This window comes from Hemitrygon akajei, chromosome 6 (assembly GCF_048418815.1).
Source record: "Hemitrygon akajei chromosome 6, sHemAka1.3, whole genome shotgun sequence".
Classification (NCBI taxonomy): Eukaryota; Metazoa; Chordata; class Chondrichthyes; order Myliobatiformes; family Dasyatidae; genus Hemitrygon; species Hemitrygon akajei.
In genome coordinates this window covers 65,074,323-65,097,269 of record NC_133129.1, presented here as the reverse complement: position 1 = coordinate 65,097,269, position 22,947 = coordinate 65,074,323, and the positions used below count along the sequence as shown (strand labels likewise).

General features: G+C 43.8%; 1 protein-coding gene across 8 annotated transcripts in view; it reads left to right on the top strand.

Annotated features, from left to right (window-relative positions):
- Positions 1–22,947, top strand: part of LOC140729106 (amyloid-beta A4 precursor protein-binding family A member 1-like) — a 174,307-nt gene that overhangs the window by 26,458 nt on the left and 124,902 nt on the right. The window contains exon 1 of one of the 8 annotated variants that reach the window (XM_073048510.1): positions 18,005–18,025. The exons of the other annotated variants lie outside the window; for them this stretch is intronic. The gene's annotated coding sequence lies outside the window, so the exon portion shown is untranslated. Of the gene's footprint in view, positions 1–18,004; positions 18,026–22,947 lie in introns of those variants that run through there. 8 annotated transcript variants of the gene reach the window in all.

Genomic DNA, 22,947 nt, shown 5'->3' with positions numbered 1-22,947 from the left:
TAATGTCTACAAGAAGATACCAGGAACAGGATGATGGGAATCTTTGATGGATGTTGCCTTCTTTCGGCAGCACCTCATGTAGATAATATTTCTATGGTGGACGGAGGGGTGTGGGTGGTACTTCCCCATGTAATGTACTACTCAGTTGTACATTCTTTTTAAGGGTTCAAAGTAAAATTTATTATCAGAGTACAGACAGTACATGTCACCACGTGTGACCCTGAGATTCTTTTTCCTGCAGGCATACTCAGCAAACCTATAGAACAGTAACTAAACTGGATCAATGAAAGAGCAAGAGCATAGAAGGCGACAAACTATGCAAATGCAAATATAAATAAATACCAATAAGTAATGAGAGCATGACATAGCAAGATAAAGATTCCCTAAAGGGAGATCATTGGTTGTGGGAATGTCTCAACAAATGAGTGTAATTACCCTCTTGTGTTCAAGAGCCTGATGGTTGAGGGGTAGTGACTGTTCTTGAACCTGGTGGTGTGCGTCCTGAGGCTCTTGTACCTGCTACCTGATAGCAGCAGCGAGAAAAGAGCCAGGCCTGGGTGGTGAGGATCTTTGATGATGGATGTTGCTTTTCTACTACGGCATTTCATGTAGATGTGCTGAATGGTTGGGAGGGTTTTACCTCTGATTTATTGGGCCAAATCCACTACCTCCTGTAGGATTTTCGCTCTGGTGTTCCCACACCAGGCCATAATGCAGCCAGTCTTTACTTTTATTTTTACTTTATTCAATATCTTTGTCAATAATGCTGTCCCTGACTGAATATCACATCATGAAAGATTTTCATATTATGTTAACTTTATATTTTCTTTCAGCTGAAGAGGAGGATTCCCATTCAGTCTCATTCCCCCACTTACTTCCTTGCAAACCCGTGCCCCCTCTCGTGACCCTCATTTCCCCACTAATTCTCGTTCTGCTCTGACCGGGGATAAAAGAACAGCCAATTAATCCACTTGCACTCCTGTCAAGGTGGGAGGAAACCGGAACACACCTGTGGAATCAACATACTCAGATTCAAGATTGGAGTTTATTTGTCAGGTGTGCAAGGAATGCAGCGGAATTTGTCGTTTGCATTAACAACCAACACACCTGAGGGTATGCTGGGGGCTGTCCACAGGTGTCGCCACACATTTCGGCTCGAAGGTGGCATACCCTCAAAACTTGTTGAACTCTTGGAGTATACGTGCAGACTCCGCACAGACAGCACTCAGGATCAAGATTGAAACGGTATTGTGTGGTAGCAGCACTGCCTTCTGTACCATTATGCCACCTGAAGAATTTACCAACTTCCCCTTAAACTAGAAACTGCCTCTGTGATGCTTTTTTACAGATTCACCAAATATCAAAGCTATCTTTGACATTTTAAGTAATTCCAGTGTTTCTTGCATTGTATACTTTCATTAGATCTTTACTTAAACTTTGGCACAAGAAATAAACCATCCATGAAACAGGACAAACATGATGAAGGGTGCTTCATGATCACGTGAGCATCTCAAGGACTGCTCTATAATCATTCAAGTTTGTAAGGGTTGTTATTATGTCACAAGCATCGGAAAAAGTGCTGTTCACTTCAGTCACAAGGCTGTTCTTTGATTGCATATGTATTGTAAAGTTTGGAAAATTCCACTGACTATCCTAGAAGTTGCTCAGGACTCAGGGTACAGTTGTGCCTAACAAGGACTGTCTATGTTCGACGCACAGTTTTGCTGCCCATTGTAAGAGGCGTTCTGTGACCAGCAGTGCTGCAGTGGTTTCAATTCGATGATATTGAGGATAGTTTTGGTTTTGAGGGACTGGGGAGTTAACCGGGCTGGTTAGTTGTTGGGTGATGCTGTTAAGGCACATGGTTTAATTCAGTATTGGAACGTAGAACAGAATAGCACAGGAAGGAGCACTTTGGTCCGCATGTTTCTGCTGATCAAGATGGCAGATTAAACTAATCCCATCTGCCTGCTCGAGGTTTATAATTCCTCCATTCCCTCTCCATTCATGTGCCTATCTAAAAGGCTCTTAAATGTTTCTATATTTTATGCATCCATTACATCCTCTGACAGCATCTACCACTGAGTTAAAAAATAAACTTGCCTTGCATATTTCCTTTAAATGATCTCCCTCTCCTTAAATCTTTTGATGGCATGGTGGAAATGCATCTCAACCAAAGGAGGTGTAAGGCACTCCTTCTCTCCGCTAGCCTGTAGGTCACACTTGGACAAGGTGTAGCACCTGCTTAGCGCCCCCCCCCCCCCCACCGATCAGGGTCACGTAAAGCCATGGGGGTAGTTGGTGAACAGCTGGTGTATATCATAAGTACTGATTACATGACCACTGATGCCAGGCAGACAATCTCTGAAGAGTATTGATAATGGCTGGGGTCACCTGTCTCGTAAAGACACTGCCCAGAAGAAGGCAATGGCAAACCACTTTTGTATAAAATCTGCCAAGAACCAAGAACAGTCCTGGTCATGGTAAGACTACGATGTTCGCCACGTCATGTGATATGGTACAGAACGATCGATTGTTAAACCTGTAATCACAAGTGCAACATAATTCAATCCATCCACTCTGTTTATACAGGCAGTCCCCACGTAAGAGCTGTTTCCAGCTCTCGTTTGTAGACAGATATGCAGATGATACAGATTTGCTTTATGGAAAATCATGGTAGTGCCTGTTTTGTGGGAATGCAACTCTTTCCTCCTCAAACCACCCCCCCCATGGGGCTTGCCTGCACTTGTGTCAGGTGTCCCCGCAGCCTTCGCTGCACCTGAGAAAACGATCTAAATTTGCCCGGCCTCTGCTCTTAGCTAATTATCTGTGATCCAGGGTATCGTATGCCTTTCTGGAGAGTGCACAGAGAAGTTTCACCAGAGACATGCCTGGATTGGAGGGCATTAGGTATAGGGAGAGATTGGATAAGCAGAGATAATTCACCCTCGAGCAAAGGAGGTTGAGGGATGATCTGACAGTAGGATATAAGATGGTCAAATTCTTTTCTCCACATGGTAGGGGTATCAAAAAGAGAAGGGATTTAAAGGGGATCTTTTAACATAAAGGGATAACTCAGTCAAACAGGATGCCACATTAAACTAAACCTATCTAACTGCACTTAATCTTTATCCCTCCATCCTCTGCATGTTCATGTGCCACTTGGACAACACTGGCATGTCTGCTTCCACACCACCCTTGGCACCCAGTATTATGTGTAAATAAAACAAGACCTTGTACATTTCCCCTGCTATCTTAAAGCTATGCCCTCTGGCATTTGACGTGTCTAACCTGGTAAAAAGATCATCTACCCTGTCCGTGCCTCATAATCTTATAAACCTCGATCAATCTCCCTCAGCTTCCGATGCTCCAGAGAAAGCAATCCAAGTTTGTCCAACCTCTCCTTGGAGCGGATTTTTGGGAATAACTAAAAGTAATTTTATTACCCAAGTGTATATGCAGTATACAACCCAGAGATTCATCTTCCCACAGACAGCCACAGAACAAAGAAACTCCATGGAATCCGGTGAAAGAAAAACGTCAACCCCCAACACACAGAAGAAAAAGAGAACAAACTGCACAAATGGCAAAAAGAAAGTGTAGAACACCAAGCAAGAAGGTCATTGAAGTAGTCCAGGCACATTCAGTTCATTTCAGTCAAGTGCTGTGTTGTTCGTTACTTGCAAGTCACCCCAATCAAAACTATAAAATATCATTGCAAAAAAGGAGCAAGCAGAAACACACGATAATGTGAGCTACGGAGTACAATCCACAAAACGTGCCCACCTGAGCATGGTTGAGCCTGGTTACAGTGGGAAGGCTGCAGCATCCACTAAAGCATTAAACTGGGGCTGTTTCTCTCTTGGGTGGACATGCTCAATTTTGAACGTCTTGTGACAAAGTATGAGAGAGTTATGCCCAATGTCCCAGGCTGTATTTACTCCTCACTCTGCCTCTTAACGATGGAAGATCTGATCTGATCACATTATTTGTGGGAGCTTGCTGTACACCGATCATGATTTCTAAGTTAGAGCAGTGACCACCCTCTGGAGTACCTATAGTGATCAGATACTCGATAGAAATGCAGGCCTCTCTTTCTTGACAGCCCTGGGAAGGAGCAGGCTGCTGGTGCCATGTAATGACCTTGCTTTTTACAGAAATGTGTGATGACTGCTTGATACCAGAGCATAGGCGAGCATGTGTCTATGTGATATGAATATCAATCCCATCCTTTATTGTACTGCGGATCCTGGAAATGCAAACTGGCCAGCTCAGCACAAGTGCTGAAAAGCATTCCTGTGTTTTAAAAAAAAAACGCTGTTGAGCTCACTCAGCTCTGACTGCTGGATCAGTTTAGCAAAAGGGAGGGCAATAGTTTGCTTTAATTGTGCTCCTCTCAAACAGTGCCAAGATGGCAGTTTCAAGCAGTAGAAAGCCAATTGATGTATGACTGTAGTTTACCAGTTTGATGTGTTCTTCAAACCCCCTACGTCCCTCCCCCTCTCCCCATATGAGGTGATATACATTTTGAAAGGTTGCATCTTGCTTGTGGAGATCCCGCTTGCTCAATCTTTCAAAGTCTCTAAAATCAGGTTATATGCTGTTTTCCACAGTGATTTTTATGGGAGTTCACTGTTTCCAATCTTGATGTCACAGTGGTAATGAGAGCTAGGTAATGTTAGAGATCTAGAAAATCATAAGGCTACTAGGAAGGAGCTTAAGAAGGAAATTAGAGCCAGAAGGGGCCATATGAAGGCCTTGGCGTGCAGAATTAAGGAAAACCCCAAGGCATTCTACAAGTATGTGAAGAACAAGAGGATAAGATGTGAAAGAATAGAACCTATCAAGTGTGACAGTGGGAAAGTGTGTATGGAACCAGAGGAAATAGCAGAGGTACTTAATGAATACTTCAGTATTCACTATGGAAAAGGATCTCAGTGATTGTAGTGATGACTTGCAGCAGACTGAAAAGCTTGAGCATGTGGATATTAAGAAAGAGGATGTGCTGGAGCTTTTGGAAAGCATCAAGTTGGATAAGTTGCCGGGACCGAATGAGATGTACCCCAGGCTACTGTGGGAGGTGAGGGAGGAGATTGCTGAGCCTCTGGCGATGATCTTTGCATCATCAATGGGGACGGGAGAGGTTCAGAAGGATTGGAGGGTTGCGGATGTTGTTCCTTTATTCAAGAAAGGGAGTAGAGATAGCCCAGGAAATTATAGACCAGTGAGTCTTACCTCAGTGGTTGGTAAGTTGATGGAGAAGATCCTGGGAGGCAGGATTTATGAACATTTGGAGAGATGTAATATGATTAGGAGTAGTCAGCATAAGTGACCTGGATGAGGAAGTGGAGGGATGGGTTAGTAAGTTTGCTGATGACACAAAGGTTGGAGGTGTTGTGGATAGTGTGGAGGGCTGTCAGAGGTTACAGCAGGGCATTGATAGAATGCAAAACTGGGCTGAGAAGTGGCAGATGGAGTTCAAACCAGGTAAGAGTGAAGTGGTTTAGTTTGGTAGGTCAAATATGATGGCAGAATATAATATTAATGGTCAGACTTTTGGCAGTGTGGAGGATCAGAGGGATCTTGGGGTCTGAGTCCGTAGGATGCTCAAAGCAGCTGCGCAGGTTGATTCTGTGGTTAAGAAGGCGTATGGTGTATTGGCCTTCATCAGTCATGGAATTGAATTTAGGAGCTGAGAGGTAATGTTGCAGCTATATAGGACCCACTTGGAGTACTGTGCTCAGTTCTGGTCGCCTCACTACAGGAAGGATGTGGAAACCATAGAAAGGGTGCAGAGGAGATTTACAAGGATGTTGCCTGGATTGGGGAGCATGCCTTATGAGAATAGGTTGAGTGAACTCGGCCTTTTCTCCTTGGAGCGAAGGAGGATGAGAGGTGACCTGATAGAGGTGTACAAGATGATGAGAGGCATTGATTGTGTGGGTAGTCAGAGGCTTTTTCCCAGGGTTGGAATGGCTAGTACAAGAGGGCATAGTTTTAAGGTGCTTGGGAGTAGGTACAGAGGAGATTCAGGGGTAAGTATTATACTCAGAGTGGTGAGTGCATGGAATGGGCTGCCGGCAACGGTGGTGGAGGCGGATACGATAGGGTCTTTTAAGAGGCTTTTAGATAGGTACATGGAGCTTAGTAAAATAGAGGGCTATAGGTAAGCCTAGTAATTTCTATGGTAGGGACATGTTCAGCATAACTTTGTCGGCCAAAGGGCCTATATTGTGCTGGAGGTTTTTTATGTTTGTTTAGTGACTTTTCTTATTGGTACAATGCTTTGTGATGTCTATTAGAAACATAGTCACATAGTCAAGTCACTTTTTATTGTCATTTCGACCATAACTGCTGCTACAGTACGCAGTAAAAACAAGACAACTTTTTCAGAACCATGGTGCTATGTGAAACAGTACAAAAACTACACTGAACTACGTGAAAACAACACAGAAAAATACTGCCCTAGACTACAGACCTACCCAGGACTGCATAAAATGCACAAAACAGTGCAGGCATTACAATAAATTAAAAAAACAAGACTTAGAGGGCAGTAAGTTGGTGTCAGTCCAGGCTCTGGGTATTGAGGAGTCTGAATAGCTTGGGGGAAGAAACTGTTACATAGTCTGGTTGTGAGAGCCCGAATGCTCTGGTGCCTTTTCCCAGATGGCCAGAGGGAGAAGAGTTTGTATGAGGGGTGCGTGGGGTCCTTCATAATGCTGTTATCTTGCAGATGCAGTGTGTAGTGTAAATGTCCGTAATGGCGGGAAGAGAGACCCTAATGATCTTCTAGGCTGACCTCAATATCTGCACAGTCAGATGATGTTGTCCTGATGATTTCCTGAATGCCCTTTCACATACAGCACAATACAGGCCCTTTGGCCCACAAAGCTGTGCCAAACATGTCCTTACCTGAGAAATTACCTAGAGTTACCCATAGCCCTCTATTTTCCTAAGCTCCATGTACCTGTCCAGGAGTCTCTTAAAAGACCCTATCGTATCCGCCTCCACCACTGTCGCCAGCAGCCTATTTCATGCACTCACCACTCTCTACATTAAAATTTTTTTTTTACCCCTGACAACTTCTCCGTACCTCCTTCCAAACTCCTTAAAATTGTGCCCTTTCATACTAGCGATTTCAGCCCTGGGGAAAAAGCCTTTGACTATTCACACGATCAATGCCTCTCATCATTTTGTACACCTCTATCAAGTCACCTCTCATCCTCCGTCACTCCAAGGAGAAAAGGCCGAGTTCACTCAACTTATTCTCATAAGGCATGCTTACCAATCCAGGCAACATCCTTGTAAATCTCCTCTGCACCCTTTCTATGGTTTCCACGTCCTTCCTATAGTGAGGCGACTGGAACTGAGCACAGTACTCCATGTGGGTTCTGACCAGGGTCCTATATAGCTGCAACATTAGCTCTCAGCTCCTAAACTCACTCCCACGATTGATGAAGGCCAATGCACTGTATGTTTTCTTAACCACAGCATCAACCTGTGCTGCAGCTTTGAGCATCTTATGGACTTGGACCCCAAGATCCTTCTGATCCTCCACACTGTCATGAGTTTTACTATTAATACTATATTCTGCCACCATATTTGACCTATCAAAATGAACCACCTCACACTTATTTGGTTTGAACTCCATCTGCCACTTCTCAGCCCAGTTTTGCACCTATCAATGTCCTGCTGTAAGTGCTCAACATCCCTTTTTTCTGATGAAGGAAATTATTTTTGAAAGATGAAGTGAGGATGGTAGATAGGATGAAGGTGTGATTTCTAAAGTAGGATCCATGATAGTCACTAAAAAATTCACAGGAAACATTACCCAGACAGTGTGGGACTCAGTCCAATAGAATATAGTTGAGGTGGAGATGTTTTAAGCATGAAGCTAGGTAAACACATGGGGGATAAAGGAAAGTAAGAAAATCACAGGGGAAGGTGAAGAAAGGTAGGAGGAGGTGACGTGGAGAATAAACATGACCGGGATCAGATAAAAGGACTGTTGTTTTGTAAGGGCCATCACCTCTGAGCTGTAGCATGGTTTAAGTAATGAGCTGATTTTACTGTTGTACATGTTCTGTAAATTCAGAAAAAAAGGCAATTTTTTTTGCTCATGTTAAGTTGGCTGCAGTTTCGCTTCCTCGACGTGTTTATAACTGGGGTTTTCAGCAGATCTGCAGAAGGAAGCTCGGCACAACTTAGAATGTGTTAGGATTGATGCTCATGATCTACAGAAGGAAAGTTACCACACTGTCCAGGAGAGTGAAGGAGCAGGTTTGAAAAGTGATGGCGTTCAGGAGGCCACTTGGTCCATTGTGCTTTGGCTTTTCTTAAGAATTTCTAGTAGTCCCACTTCCTCCTGCGTTTTACTGCTTGCCATGTAAGTATTTTAACATTTGTATGTTTATCCAGCTCCATTTTTTAAAATTGTAGTTAAATCTGTTTCTGTTGTCCTTTTGAGGTACTTTGTTCTTGATCACATCTCGCTGTGTACAAATGATTTGTCCTTGTCTCCACTCTGCTTCCTTCCTCAAAACCCTTAAATGTGTGACCGCTGGTCATGGGCTCCTCTGCCAGAGGAAACAGCTTTTGACTTGTTGAAAACCATTCATGGTTTCTCCTGTTAAATCTTTCAGCACCTAAAGAAGATGGCTCTAGTTGTTCCAGCATTGCAATATTGCTCGGTCCGCCAGAAGAAATGGGATCTCCCAGTGGCCACCCATTTTAATTCCACTTCCCGTTTCCATTCCCATATATCAGTCCACGGCTGCCTCTATTGCTGCAATGAAGTCACACTCCAGTTAGAGGAGCAACACCTTGTATTCCATCTGGGTAGCCTCCAACCTGATGGCATGAACATCGATTCCTCAAACTTCCAGTAATGCCCCCCCTCCTTCATCATTCCCCCATCCCCTTTTTCCTCTTTCATCTTATCTCCTTGCTTGCCTATTGCCTCCCTCTGTTGCTTCTCCCCCCTCCCCATCTTTCTTCCATGACCTTCTATCTTCCTCCTTCAGCCCTTAACAGCTTTTACTTCATCCATCCCCTCCCAGTTTCACCTATCACCTTGTATTTCGCTCTCTCTCCCCCCCCCCCCCCCCACCATCTTTTAAATCTACTCATCTTTTTTTATCTCCAGTCCAGCGGAAGAGTCTTGGCCCAAAACATCGACTGTACTTTTTTCCATAGATGCTGCCTGGCCAGCTGAGTTCCTCTAGCATCTTGTGTGTGCCTCTTGCTTGCAATATGACTGTGCAATATGTTATTATCCACTAGACATCATGAACTGGGGATAGGTCTTTCAGCCCTTTGAGCCTAATCTAAAGTTTGCCCTTATTGAGAAGAATTTCAAATACTTGTTCTGAGGGAATTTTTACCTCATTACTATTGTTCAGCTTAATTTTTTAAGCAATAACCTCTAGTTCTAGATTCCTCCCCCCCCTCAGAGAGAACATCCTCGCTCTAACCACCTATGCTTCAGTCAAGTCTCCTCTCACACATCCTTAGCTTGTTTCTTTCCTAATAAGCCAGCCTGTCTTTTCTAGGCACCAGCTAAATGACCCTTCTGTGAATTGCATCCAATGCAATAACGTTGTCCTTAATTAATGGGGATCAATTTTGTACAGAGTGCTGCAGATGTGGCCTCATCATTATCCCATATGATTGTGACATGGCCTCCCTGGTTTTGTATTCAATACCCCTTATGACCTGTTTGGCTATTTATTTTGTCTACCTGTCTACTTACTTTTCACAAATTAGACTCTAATCCCTCGGTGTCTAAAAGCTGTGCAATCTCTCACTGTTCTGATGATGCACGCTGCTTCGATTTAAAATGGACAGTTTTACATTTCCCCACATCTTCTCCATTTGATTAATCTTGATCTACTCGCATAACATACACACATAAATGTATTCCTCTCTTGCCTTCTTGTTTCCTCTTCACAACTTTTTCTTCTCCTGCCTTTGTGTCATCAGCAAATTTAGCATTCTCCGTAATTGGTCACTTTCTGTTAGTTGTGATGAGTAGTTTGGCAAGTCTCCTCCACATCCTTTCCAAGTCCTTGATAACTGTTCAGCACTGGCCTTAATACATAAGCTGAGACCTAACCCATGGTTCTGTTGAGGTCCTACATAATTTCCAACTCTATTTATAGAGTGTGACATCATGCATGATATTTTTTAAACAGCTCTTTCAAATCTGTCTTGACACTCAGCCCCTCTCCTTTCCACTTTGTCTCACTGTTCCTGATTTCCTATTAACCATCTGATGTGAGTGAGAAGAACTCAGAGCTGGTGGTGAGCGGAATCTTCAGCCTTTAACACCCAGTGCTGTAGGTCTTATCTTGTTCGGTGAAGTTAGCTAAAGGAAGATCAGGTCCTTCAAAGTGACTGTTGGATCCTGGTGAGAATTTTTTTATAGCTCTTTTTATATTTTGAGAATTTTTAACTTTCCTGTTTTTGGTGATGGCATGTGCAGGAATCAAGACTTGGAGTTAGATATTTAGAGCATGGAATCAGGCTCTTCAGCCCATCAGCTTGATGCTGACCATCAACATGTTAACACAAATTCAACTTTTCGAACACTCTCCCTATTCCCATCAACTACCCCCACCCCATACGCATGGGGGAGTGGGGGAGAGATGTAATTTTTAGTGATCAGTGAACCTAGCAATTTGCATAAACTTGGGAAGTGGGATGGAACTGGGGCATCTGGGGAAACCCTCAGGGCTTCAGACAAACTTGTGCTGGACTGGCCTGTGGGAGCGATGAACCTGTGGCAGCAGCTTCCCTTTTGTGATTTCTACATTATTATTTGTCAGGCACTCTGTTGTGTCCCCTCAGTATTACTCCTTTGACAGTGCAGTGCTTCCTGAACACTGCCTGTCCAATAGTATGATGTTCCCTTAGTACTGCTGCTCCCCCATCTCTTCGCTCTGCCAGTCCAAGGTTGCCTTGTGTTGTCCATCTGTTGATAGTACTCTGTCTCTACTCTTTCCCCACCCCACAGCAATGGCCCAATATCTCTATTCCAGCATAGACTATCACCTGCTTCCTACATAAGTATTTGTGGTTTGTCTGTTTTCTCAACCCAGTATCGGGCAGTTTGCACAAGGTTGGGTGGGAGTTTAGAGTTGCAGAGGGATGGGAACTAGAGTGCTACGACAGACCGTGGAGAGGTTGTGGAGACAGATGTAGTTAAGACCTCAGACAAAGTCAGGAATCAAATGATTGAGCAGACTGTCTCTAGTGTCCTGAGCTGCATACATTTCAATGCAAGAAGTATCATAGGAAAGGCAGGTTTGCTCAGGGCATGGATCAACACCTGGAATTATGATATCGTAGCCATTAGTGACACTTGGTTGCAGGAGAGACTGCAACTGGCAGCTCATTATTCTGGGATTCTGTTGCTTTAGACGTGACCGAGTGGGAGGGCCTGTAGGAGGAGGGGTGGCATTACAAGTCAAGTAAAATGTCACGGCAGTACTCAGTCAGGACAGACTGGAGAACTCATCTAGTGAGGCATTATGGGTGGAACTGAGTAATAGGAAAGGTATGGGTTTAATGAGGTGATATTTCAGACCACCCAACAATCCTCAGGATTTAGAGGAACAGAGTTACAAAGAGATTGCAGGCTGTTGCAAGAAACAGAAGGTTGTTATAAAGTAGGTAATTTTAACTTTCCACATTGACTGGAACTCCTATATAGTAAAAGGACGAGATGGGATAGATTTTGTCATATGTGTTCAAGAAACTTTCCTTTATCAGTACATAGAACTCCCGTACATGATACTTGTTCTGCTATTAGGGAATGAGACAGGGTAGGTGACGGAAGTTTGTGCAGTGAAGACTTTGAAACTAATGCCATTGTGATCACTAGATTCAAAGTAAATATGCAAAAAGTACGTCTGGCCCTCGGGTTGAGATTCTAAATTGGTGAAAGGCCAATTTCAATGTTACCAGAAAGGATCTGGCAAGTGTGGATTGGGACAGGCTGTTTTCTGGCAAAATAATAATAATGTGATAAGTGGGAGACCTTCAAATTTTGTGAGTACAGAGCTTGCGTGTGCCTGTCAAAACAAAAGGTAAAGTAAACAGGAATAGCGAACCTTGGTTTTTAAGAAATATTGAGGCCCTGGTTAAGTAAGAAAAGGTCATTGCAGATATAGGCAGATAAGAACAAATGAGGTGCTAATAGAGTTATAGAAATGCAAGAGAACACCGTAAAGAAATCAGAAGGGCTAAATAAGGCATGATGTTCCCTTAGCAGACAAAGTGAAGAAGGATCCAAAGGGGTTCTACAGATATGTTAAGAGCAAAAGGACTGCAAGGGACAAAATTGTTTCTGGAAACTCAGAATGGTAATCCATCTGTGGAGCCAAAAGGTAAAGAAAACACGTAGGGGACAGTGCTTCTCCCTATAGATGCTGCCTGGCCTGCTGTGCTTCACCAGCATTTTGCATGTGTTGCTTGAATTTCCAGCATCTGCAGATTTCCTCCTGTTTACATGTAGGGAACAGTTGTTTTTAAGAAATGTTGAAGGCCTGGTTAAGAAATAAAAGGAAGACCATTGCAGGTATAGGCAAGTGTGCCATGGGGATCGGTGCTGAGTCTGTTGTTGTTTGGTTAACTGGATCAGCAAATTTATGGATGACACCAATATTGGGGGTGTAGTGGATAGTGAGGAAAACTATCGTGGCTTGCTCCAGGATCTATGGCAGGTGGAATTTAATGCAGACAAGTGAGAGGGGTTGCACTTTGGAAGGATCAACCAGGGTAAGTGGTGAATGAAAGCTTGATTTCATTGTTTGAGAAGTTGGTATCGGTTCATGGATGATATTGATATGGAGGGCTATGGTCCTGGTGGAGGTCAGTGGGAAAAGGCCATTTAAATGGCTCGCCATGGTCCAGATGGACCAAAGGGCTTGTTTCTCTGCTGACCCAAAACTCCATTACCTGCTCTCACACCATCCTGTTCCCTGCAGAGTATTCCAGGGACAGTTCTACAAAGTGGAGCAGACTCCCAGCTGATCCACAGAGTGTTGCACCCCCTCCCCCCGCACCAATCTTTAGCTGGTAGTCTGCAGTCTCGAGGGCAGTGACATCTGGTGACGACCTTCCTTGGGTCTGCCGGCTGTCACAGCTCTCAATGAATTTGAACCTCAGTGACCGAGAACAATGAGTTTGCTTCCAAGGGACCTCAGCATGGAGTCCTCAGAAGTAGAAGCAGTTAGTGTTTCCTTGCGTCTCAGATGCTATCCTTCCTCGCAAGCACCTCCTCCTTCCTCTTCTGAGTTCTCTCACACCAAGAGCTTGTCTTCATCTCTGAACTCCAGCTCTTCCAAGAGGCGCTTGCGCTACTGAAGGAGGCCAGTTGGAACAAAGCCCAGAAAGGATAATTACTGGTCTCTGTTCTGGACGCTGTGATGCTCTTTCAGGAGCTCACTCTGCTTTGATTAGCCCGTGCATAAATTCTGCTAAATTGTCACTTCCACAAGAGGAAATGCCACTGTGCTCTGTATTTGATGATTATTTTCTTTTTACCCAGGCAGACTTCTCAACGTACACTTTATTTTGAGCTGGGTGGGTGGGTTTTGAGGAGGCTGCTTTGTCTGTTATGAGTATCTGAAAGGGCCTGTTATAATCCACACGGCTGAGCTGTTGTTCCCTACAGGGCAATTCCAGGCCGAGATGGCATTGCATTTTGATGTCAGACTGGCCCAAAGGATTCCAAGAGGTCGGCTAGTGGGTGGAATCAGATACTGTCCTTCCAGTATCTGTCACCTCCACCAGACTTTCTCTCTGAGTGACTTTCATGTTCTTTGCTTCATGGCTATTCGGAGAATTACAGATTTCAGAGTTGTATATGGATACATGCTTTGATAATAAATTAACCTTTGAGCCAGGTACATCATCCTCTTAATGTATCCACCTTCCTCCAATTCTGGCCCCGGAGCATCCCATTTTCTGTGGTTGCTATGGGCGGGAGACCTTCAAAGGCCAAGGTTGAAAACTCTGAAAATTGCTCCCTAATCTTGAGCCATAGTTAAAGGGCCTAGAAAATAGGCCTTTCATTCCAACTCCTCCATGCTGATTAAGGTGCCTTAGCTCAGCTAGGCCCATATCCCTCTAAACGTTTCATACCCATATACTTTTCCAAATGTCTTTTAAATGTACCTACCTCTACCACTTCCTGTGGCAGTTATTTCATATATTTACTGTTTTGTGTGGGGGGGGGCACGGGGGAGTTTAAACCAAACTCAGTTGAAGATTTAGTCTCTAGTCCTGCTCTTTAATCAGTCAGCTGGTATCAGGTTTTATCTGTGATTGCACTTGTGTGGAGTGTCTGATCATGTGAGAAGTACTGTTGACATTCAAGGGTGGGTCGTTGTTTCTTCCTTCTCCCATTGCCGTTGAGTCCATAAGGGGAGAGGGGGGGAGCATGGAGATTCGTGTGTGGGATCGGGTGGAAGATCTCGGATGTAGAACAGTGATTCTGTTTCTGGTTTCGTGGGCAGCTGTACTATCCGCTTCTGTGGTCTGCTGCTTTTCCTTGCTTCACGTGTAAGCATGTTACCGTTCAGAATTCTGCTCAAATCCCAACTTTTTTTTCCATTTCTCACCTATCAGCCCATGATCAGTTATCTGCACGAGTTCCCACTCTCATTATCCTTTTAAGACATCACCCTTGTCCTTAAATCTCAGTGTGAGGATTGATGATACTGAACCTGATTGATATAAAAGGTCTTTATCCATCAGGCATTTGACATTTTAAGGAGATGCTGTTGAATTCAAAATACAGCAAGTTTTTAAACTCTTATGGACCAAGATGACAGCAGGTGACTCAGTGCAAATTTTGTGCCTGGCAAATGGTTCCAATGAGTTGTGTATTTCCAGTAAGAATACAGTGTAACTGATAAGGCAAATGTTCTGAATGTTCAAACAGCTCTTATCTTCAGAGGACAGAGAACCCAGACACCCAAGGGCTGATCCTCTTCATACTGAAGACCGTAAGATATAGGAGCGGAATTAGGCCATTTGGCTCATTGAGTCTGCTCATCAGCCTCTGCCTTTAATATACCTAAATTGGCACCAAATTCCCCAGATTAACCACTCTGGCTAAAGAAATTCCTGCTCATCTTCATTCTAAAAGGACGTTCTGAAACTGTGTCATCTGGTTTTAGACTCCCCCACCACAGGAAGCATCCTCTCCATATCCACTCTAGCAAGGCCTTTCAACATTTAGTAGGTTTCAATGAAGTCTCCCCTTATTCTTCTGAATTGATGGAGCAGATATAAATATGCCTGCGCCCATGTTTGATGTACTAAGTGAAAATGGAAGTGGGAACTTCCTTGAAATCAGAAACAATGGTGTAAAGTGACTTAGCTGGTGTCTGTTGTTTGGTTTGATGTAGGCCGATTAACCTACTTCATTTCCTTTCACTTGCCTGATGCACAAGGATGTCTTGTACTCTTAACAGTTGGCAAACTATATCTCTTGAACATTCAGCCTTCTACTGTGGCCCAGTGACCTGTAGACAGAACGTTACAAAGCTGTCCTTTCGAGAGCTTCCCAGGAGTGAACATCGCCAAAAGCCAGCCCTGGTCCAATTGGGTTGATATTACGGCTGAGAAAGCTCACCAGCACTTCTACTTGAGGCCAAAGAAATTTGGCATGTCCCTTTGTCCCTGACCAATTTTAATTGATCCACAATAGAAAGCATCTTATCGAGATGCATCATGGCAACTGTTGTGTCCATGATGGCACTAAACTGCAGAGTTATGGACACATTCAGCACATCACAGAAACCATCCTCCATCCATGGACTCTGCCTGTACCTCACACTGGTTCAGTATAGCAGCCAGCATAGTCAAAGACCTCACCCGTCCTGGAGGTCCTCTCTCTCCCCTCTTCCATCAGGTAGAAGATGCAAAAGCCTGAAAGCATGTGTCACCAGACTTCAATCCCTCTGTTATAAAACTATTGAACTGTTCCCTAGTGCAGTAAGTTGGACTTTTGACCCTACTCTTTGCCTCCTTATGATATTGCACCTCATTATGCCTGCACTGCTCTTTCTCTTTAACTGTAACACATGAATCTGCACCCTACTATTGTTTTGCCTTAAACCACCTCAATACGCTGTAATGAATTGATTTGCATGAGTGGTAGGCAACGAGTTATTTTTGCAGTACAGTCGGCCCTCCTTATCCGCAGATTCCGCATGCACGGATTCAACCAACCGCTGATCGGAAAACCCGGAAGTTCTCTCTCCAGCACTCGTTGTTTGAGCATGTATAGACTATTTTTTTTGTCATTATTCCCTAAACAATACAGTATAACAACTATTTACATAGCATTTACATTGTATTAAGTATTATAAGTAATCTAGAAATGACTTAAAAGTACAGGCAGTCCCCGGGTTATGAATGAGTTCCATTCCTGAGTCCGTCTTTAAGTCGGAACAGGTACATCTGGTATTATTTGGAGTCAGTTAGTCAAACGTTTGTCTTAGTATATAGTACATATTTTACCTTTCTATGCATTTAAAACACTTAAGAAACATACGTATTTCAATAATTAAACCACTGGGTTGCTTAGTAATAATTGTAGCTTTCATCGGGGCAGGGCCTTTCACGTGCTCCATTAAAATTGTTCCAATCGTTGACTGACGTAGCCTAACACTTTTCCAATGACCGATGGCATTTCACCTCTTTCCAATCACTTTATTTCTTCCACCTTATTTTCAATCGTGATTGTGATTATTTTCGTGAACAGAAACACTGCGGATTCAGAGCTTCACCGCCGGGTCCTAATGTCCACCGCACTGAGACACGTTAAATAAAGTCCGGGGTTCCACTGGGTCCTAAAGACCACCGCACTGAGACAGGTTAAATAAGCGACTTGAGCGTCCACGATTTTTGGTATCCGCGGGGGGGTCTCTGAACCAATCCCCCGCAGATAAGGAGGGCCGACTGTACTTTGATACACGTGACAATAATAATCTGATGTACCCTTAAATTTCAAAATTGTTACTAATAATTGAAATTGGAACTTGAATTAATGCCTATTTTATTTGCATAATTTTTCTAATGCCCTACGTTGTTTCACCCGAACTCCTCAATCTTTAAAACCTTTTGAAATGTCTACAGTCTCTGAGATCACTGGACTCTTCCAATCTTGCTCTCTTGCACATCCCTAATTTTAATCGCTGTATGACTGGCCCTGCTTTTGGTCATCTGACCTGACAGTTTGCATTAGATCTGGCATGTTTGTTTAATAAGTGAGCGGGCTGATTTTCTGCCATCAATACATTCTTCCCCAAAATAGAAGAATTTCAGTCTTCACATCCTCTTTACGGTTGTTCATGGTTTTAACAGAGCTAGGCAGCATTTATAATTTTAAATGTTCACAGTTGCCTGGCTGTAGATAATGAAACAACTTGGGTTTTTAAAAAAATCTTGCTCTTCTCTCCCTGCTTTCTTTTGTAACCTCTGCCAGGTCTACAAGCTACATATTCCTACACTTTGCTATTTTTGGCCTCTTGGCCATCACTGAATATAACCTCTCTGTCAATGTTAGGTGTACTTTAGTTGTCAACGCCTCAGGCACTAGATTTCTTTCCAAACCTCCCTGGCCCACACTCCTCTCTTCAAGTTACTGCTGAATATCCTCATTGATTAAAACTTTGGTTGCCTGTATGATATCTCCTTGGTGAAAATTTGACTGATTGTTCTGGTGTGACGTTATGTTAAAGGCCCAATAAGAAGTGCAGGATGCTGTTGCCGTGTTAATAAGAGAGCTAGAGCACAGCCAACATGTTGACATAGAACACAGGCTCCCAGTATGCACACCACAGAACTGAGCTGTAAACATGTAACCCTCCCAAGGGAGAGGGGGCATATGGGAAAAGAAACTGAGAAAAAAAATACACTGTCATTTTCCTGGTTAGCGTGACTGAGGTTAGAAGACTTGTAATTATTTTTGCTGCTTCATCTCCAAGCTTTGGCCAGTGTGTCGAAGGTAAGGTGAATGAGTATTAAGTGTGCATTGCGTGCCAGTACTGTGAAGTACTTTGCAGTGAGCTCATTGGCTGCCTTGATCGCTTGCATCACAGCAAGCTCCCATAACCAGGATTGTGAGGAGGTAAGAGAATTTGTTTTTTTAGTGATTTGACGGCTGTGTATTAGTCCAGGACACCTGTCCTTCAAAATAATGGCTGTGAGATGCATTGACATACCTCACGAAAGACAGGGTTTCATTTTAACAACTCTGCTGAAGCGACCCAGCACATCGAAGTGCGGTAAAGTTCCAGTAATCTAGCGACCAATTTTACAACATTTGTTCCCACTTCTCAGTCTGTGACATGAGCCAGGGGTCCAGAGTACAAGCCAGATCCAGGGTGTTGGGAGTTTCGTCAGGGCTGGGATCCATGCAGTGGAACCCAGCCCACCTGGATCAGTAACGTGGATCGGTTTGCAGCCAGAACCAGTGTCTGGGGTGCTTGTATATTTCCTCCTCCTTTAAACCAGGGGTTCACGACAGTTTTGATGCCATGGACCCTTACCATTAACTGAGAGGTCTGTGTTTCTTTGAAAATTTGCTATACTGTGTAACATGTTTTTAAAAAAAGTGAAATAATTGTGTGATTGGGCATTAATATATTCAATATTCCAATAGTCCATAAAATCTCGTTCAACATTACTAAAATCCAAAGGGTGCTGCATTACCACAAAGTGTCAGCCAAGAACAAAGTCAAAGTAAAGTCATCATCAAAGTACATATATGGCACCATATGTTACCTTGAGATTCATTTCCTTGCAGGCATTTAGAGGAAAATAATGAAGTACACTAGAATTTATGATGAGCTATATATAATGACTGACAATGTGCAAAGGTAGACAAATGGTGAAAATAAGGAAATAAATAATTCTGAGAACATCAGTTGTTGTAAATAATACTGAGAACTTGACTTGAAAGCAAGTCTATAGGTTGTGAAGTCAGTTCAGCGTTGAGGTGAGACGTTATCCACACTGGTTCAGGAGCCTGATGGTTTGAAAGGTAATAACTGGTTCCTGAACCTGGTGGTGTGGGATCTAAGGCTTTCTAACCTCCTTCCCGATGATGGTAATGAGATGAGAGTGTGGCCTGGAGCATGGGTCCTTAATGATGGATGCTGCTTTCTTGTGTCAGTGCTCCTTGTAGATGTGCTCAGTGGTGTGGAAGGCTTTGCCTGTGATGTACCTATCAGTTCAAAAGCAGAATCACATTTAATATCACTGGCATAGGCTGTGAAATTTGTATTGCACTGTACTGCTGTCACAAAGCATAATACAATCACTGTGTGTGTGTGTGTGTGTGTATGTATATAAAAATATGTATGTATGCATGTGTGTGCAAACAGAGGGGAAGAGTACTGACAAAGTATACATGGGTTCATTTGACTATTCAGAAATCTGTTGGAAGGGAAAAAACTTAACGCTCCTGTACCACCACTTTGATGGTAGCAGTGAGAAAAGAACATGTCCTGAGTGATGGGGGTCCTATTTGCAGACTTTTCTGTTCCTGGGCATTAGTGGTTCCTTACCAGTTCGTGATGCAAACAGTCAGGATAGTCTCCATGTGCCTTCTTTGTGATAGTACTTGTGATCTGATCCTAGGGCTAATCTTCCGATCATGGTAACAGCAAGGAAGTTAAAGCTACTGACCCTCTCCACCTCTGTTCCCCTGATGAGGACCAGCTCACTGACCTCCAGACTCTTCCTCCTGTAGTCAATAATCAGCTCTCTCGTTCTGCTGATGTTGAGTCAGAGTTTATTGTTGTGACAGCATTCAGTCAGATTTTCAATCTCCCTCTTATATACTAATGTGTTACCACCTTTAACTTGGCCAACAACTGTATTGCCATCAGCAAAATGAAGGGAGTAGAGCTGGGGGCTAAGTACATAGCCTTGTGATGCACCTGTGTTGATGTTAATTGTGGAGGAGATGTAGTTGCCAATCTGAACCGACTGGGATCTGCAAGTAAAGAAATCAAAAATCCATTTGCACAGGGAGGTATCGAGTATCTTTGCTGCCAAGAAATGAAGCCCTAGAACGCATCCTCTGTACTTAAGTTGGATTTTCAGTAAGTGGAAGAAGTCTTCTGTTTAGCCTCTGTCTTAACTCCGGGAGCCCTTTCAGAAATGAAGTGGTCCTGGGAGATTGCTTCAAAAACCAATGCCTTCAGCATGAGCCTGCTTCATGACACAGGGCTTTTGGTGATGGTGCAATATGAGAGAAACTCTCCATTCTCTCCATCCCTTAGCATTTGCCACCTGACCAGATTTTTGATCTGTCCTTGCTAGATGAGGGTGCCCCCATGTCGGCTGCCCCGCAGAGTGTTATACGCTCAGCTGGAGGGTAGAAGAAATGCTATAAGGATCAGATGAAGAATGCTTTAAGGAAGTGCAAGATCAGACCCGCGGACTTGGAGGATGTTGCTACTGACCGTAACACTTGGCGACAGCTGTGTAGGGACGGGGTTCATATTCTGGAGATGGAAAGAACAACCAGAAGACAGCAGAAGAGAGCCAGGAGAAATGCAGCCATGGTTGCCACCACTACCACATATACATGTCCCAACTGCAGTAGAGCTTGTGGGTCCAGGATAGGACTGTATAGTCATCAAAGATCTCACCGTTAAAGGAGTGGACGTCGTCATTGGATTTCGATGGACAACCGAAGAAGAAGGAGCTGTTTTATTTGTGGAGCATCTTCATGTGATTTGCTATGTCTGAAGCTCTATATAAATGCAAGATGTTGTTGCAGCTGCTGCAGGTTAACAAACCCAGACTACCAGAGTAAGTTTCAGCTGAGAATTGGCAGCTGTGCTCTAGCCAAGTTTTGGAGCCTCTTGGGTTTTTGATTTGCTTTTCATTCTCTTTCCCAGGATATCTGATTGGTTCTGTCCCCAGAAGGGTGAAATTGTGAATATAGACACTGTGTCATTAGACAGGATTGTACTGAGAATATTTGGGCTTGAAGTGGTCTCCCACGACTGCTTTATTTTTGGAAGGGCCAAAGTTAAGGCAGAGGCCTAACAGTAGACATTTCTGTCTTCCTACATATTCAGTATCTCAACTACTCAGTTGTAATAATATTAAAAATATTAAGTACTTTATTGATCCTGAATGGGAAATTCTTTTGTTACAGCAGCATTTAAAACACACACTTAACAGTGTGCAGACTTAACTAGTAATAAAGTACAGAATAATAACATACACAGTAATTTACCAATGTGCAAAATGTATGAAATAATAAAGCAGAGACTATTGTACAATGAAGTGTGTTCTCCTGTCGCACAGATGAACTCTTGTATATGCTTATTGCATTTGCTAGGAAAGATATTTTGTAATGATCCTTGTGACAGCGGAGCTGAATGAGTCTGTTTGAAAAAGTGCTTCTCTGCTTATTCAGTGGGTCGTGGAGAGGATGTGCCTGATTGTCCATAATGGATAACAGTTTGTTTAGTGACCTCCTCTCCTCCACTACCTCAAAAGAGCCCAGGTTGTAGCCAAGGACGGATCCAGCCTTTTTGATGAATTTATTTAGTCTTTTTGCACCACCAGTACGATGCTGTGCTCCCCTAACATAAAGCAGCAAAGAAAACTGCACTTGCTACAACAGACTGATAAAAACCTCCAACATCCTGCTACACACATTAAAGTATCTCATCTTCCTTAGAAAATGGAGTCTGCTCATCTCCTTCTTGTAGATGGCTTTGGTGTTGGTTTTCCAGTCAAGTCTGTTGTTGAGTTGTAGTAGATAGCTGTCGATCTCAGGGGATCATGGGTTTGCACCTCTGGTGGTCTGTGGCTTCTCCAGGGCACAAGCCTGGGTAGGAAGGTTTGAAGAACCGGCTGTTGCCCATGCAGCGGGCTCCCCCTCTCCACGTCACTGATGTAACCCAAGGGAAGGGCAAGCACCGATACAGCCTGGCACCAGTGTCTTTGAAGAGGTTGCCAGAGTGAAGCTGTAAACAACATCAAACTGCCTTAGGGACGCCGGCTCCGGATTTCTTCCCCGGGGTTTACTCCCAAAACCTTTCCCATGGCCACAAGGCATCAGATGTTTAAAATCAGAGTTTTCCTTCTCCTAGGCGGGCTGCTGTCCAAGGCTGATGAGCCCCACCTGCCCGAAGCAGCTGGTTTTGAGGAGCCAGTGGTCCGCCTTTGCCCCTTGTCAGTAGAAGCAGTCCCACTGGGCCTAATAGCTAAGCCACACGCGAAGGCCAAGAGTTGGACTTGGTTGTTAGAGATGCACTCCATTTGGAGCACTTTATAGGTAGTGGGAGATTATCTCCACTACCACCTTAGGAGCATGTTGAGGTGAACACCCAAGTATTTGTGCTCCTCCACCACTGCAACTTCTTCTCCCAGAACGTATACAGGACTCATCAGTTCTCTTCCTCCCAAAATCAATCACCTTCTCCCTGTTTTGGCCAGATTCAGGAGCAGGTGATTCCTCCAGCATCACTCCACAAATCTGACCATCACTCCTCTGTACTCTGAATCCTGCCCATCTCTGATACACCCAGCTACCGCAGAGTCATCAGAGAACCTCTGCAAGTGGCAAGACTCAGAGTTGTACTGAAAGTCCGAGGTGTACAGTGTGAACAGAAATGGAGACAGGACAGTCGCCAGTGCCACTCACCACCATCTGAGAGAGAGAAGTACTCTGAGGGGGCTGTCTGTCGGGTAGTCAGTAATCCAGGAGATAGTGGATTTGTCTGTGCCCATCCTCTGCAGTTTCTTGCTCAGAAGAAGTGGCTGGATTGTATTGAAGTGGCTAGAGAAGTAAAAATGTGATTCTCAGAATGCCACCAGCACCAGCCAGGTGGGAGTGAGCTCTCTGTGACAGGTAGATGATGGCATCGTCCACTCCCACATGAGGTCGGTAGGCAA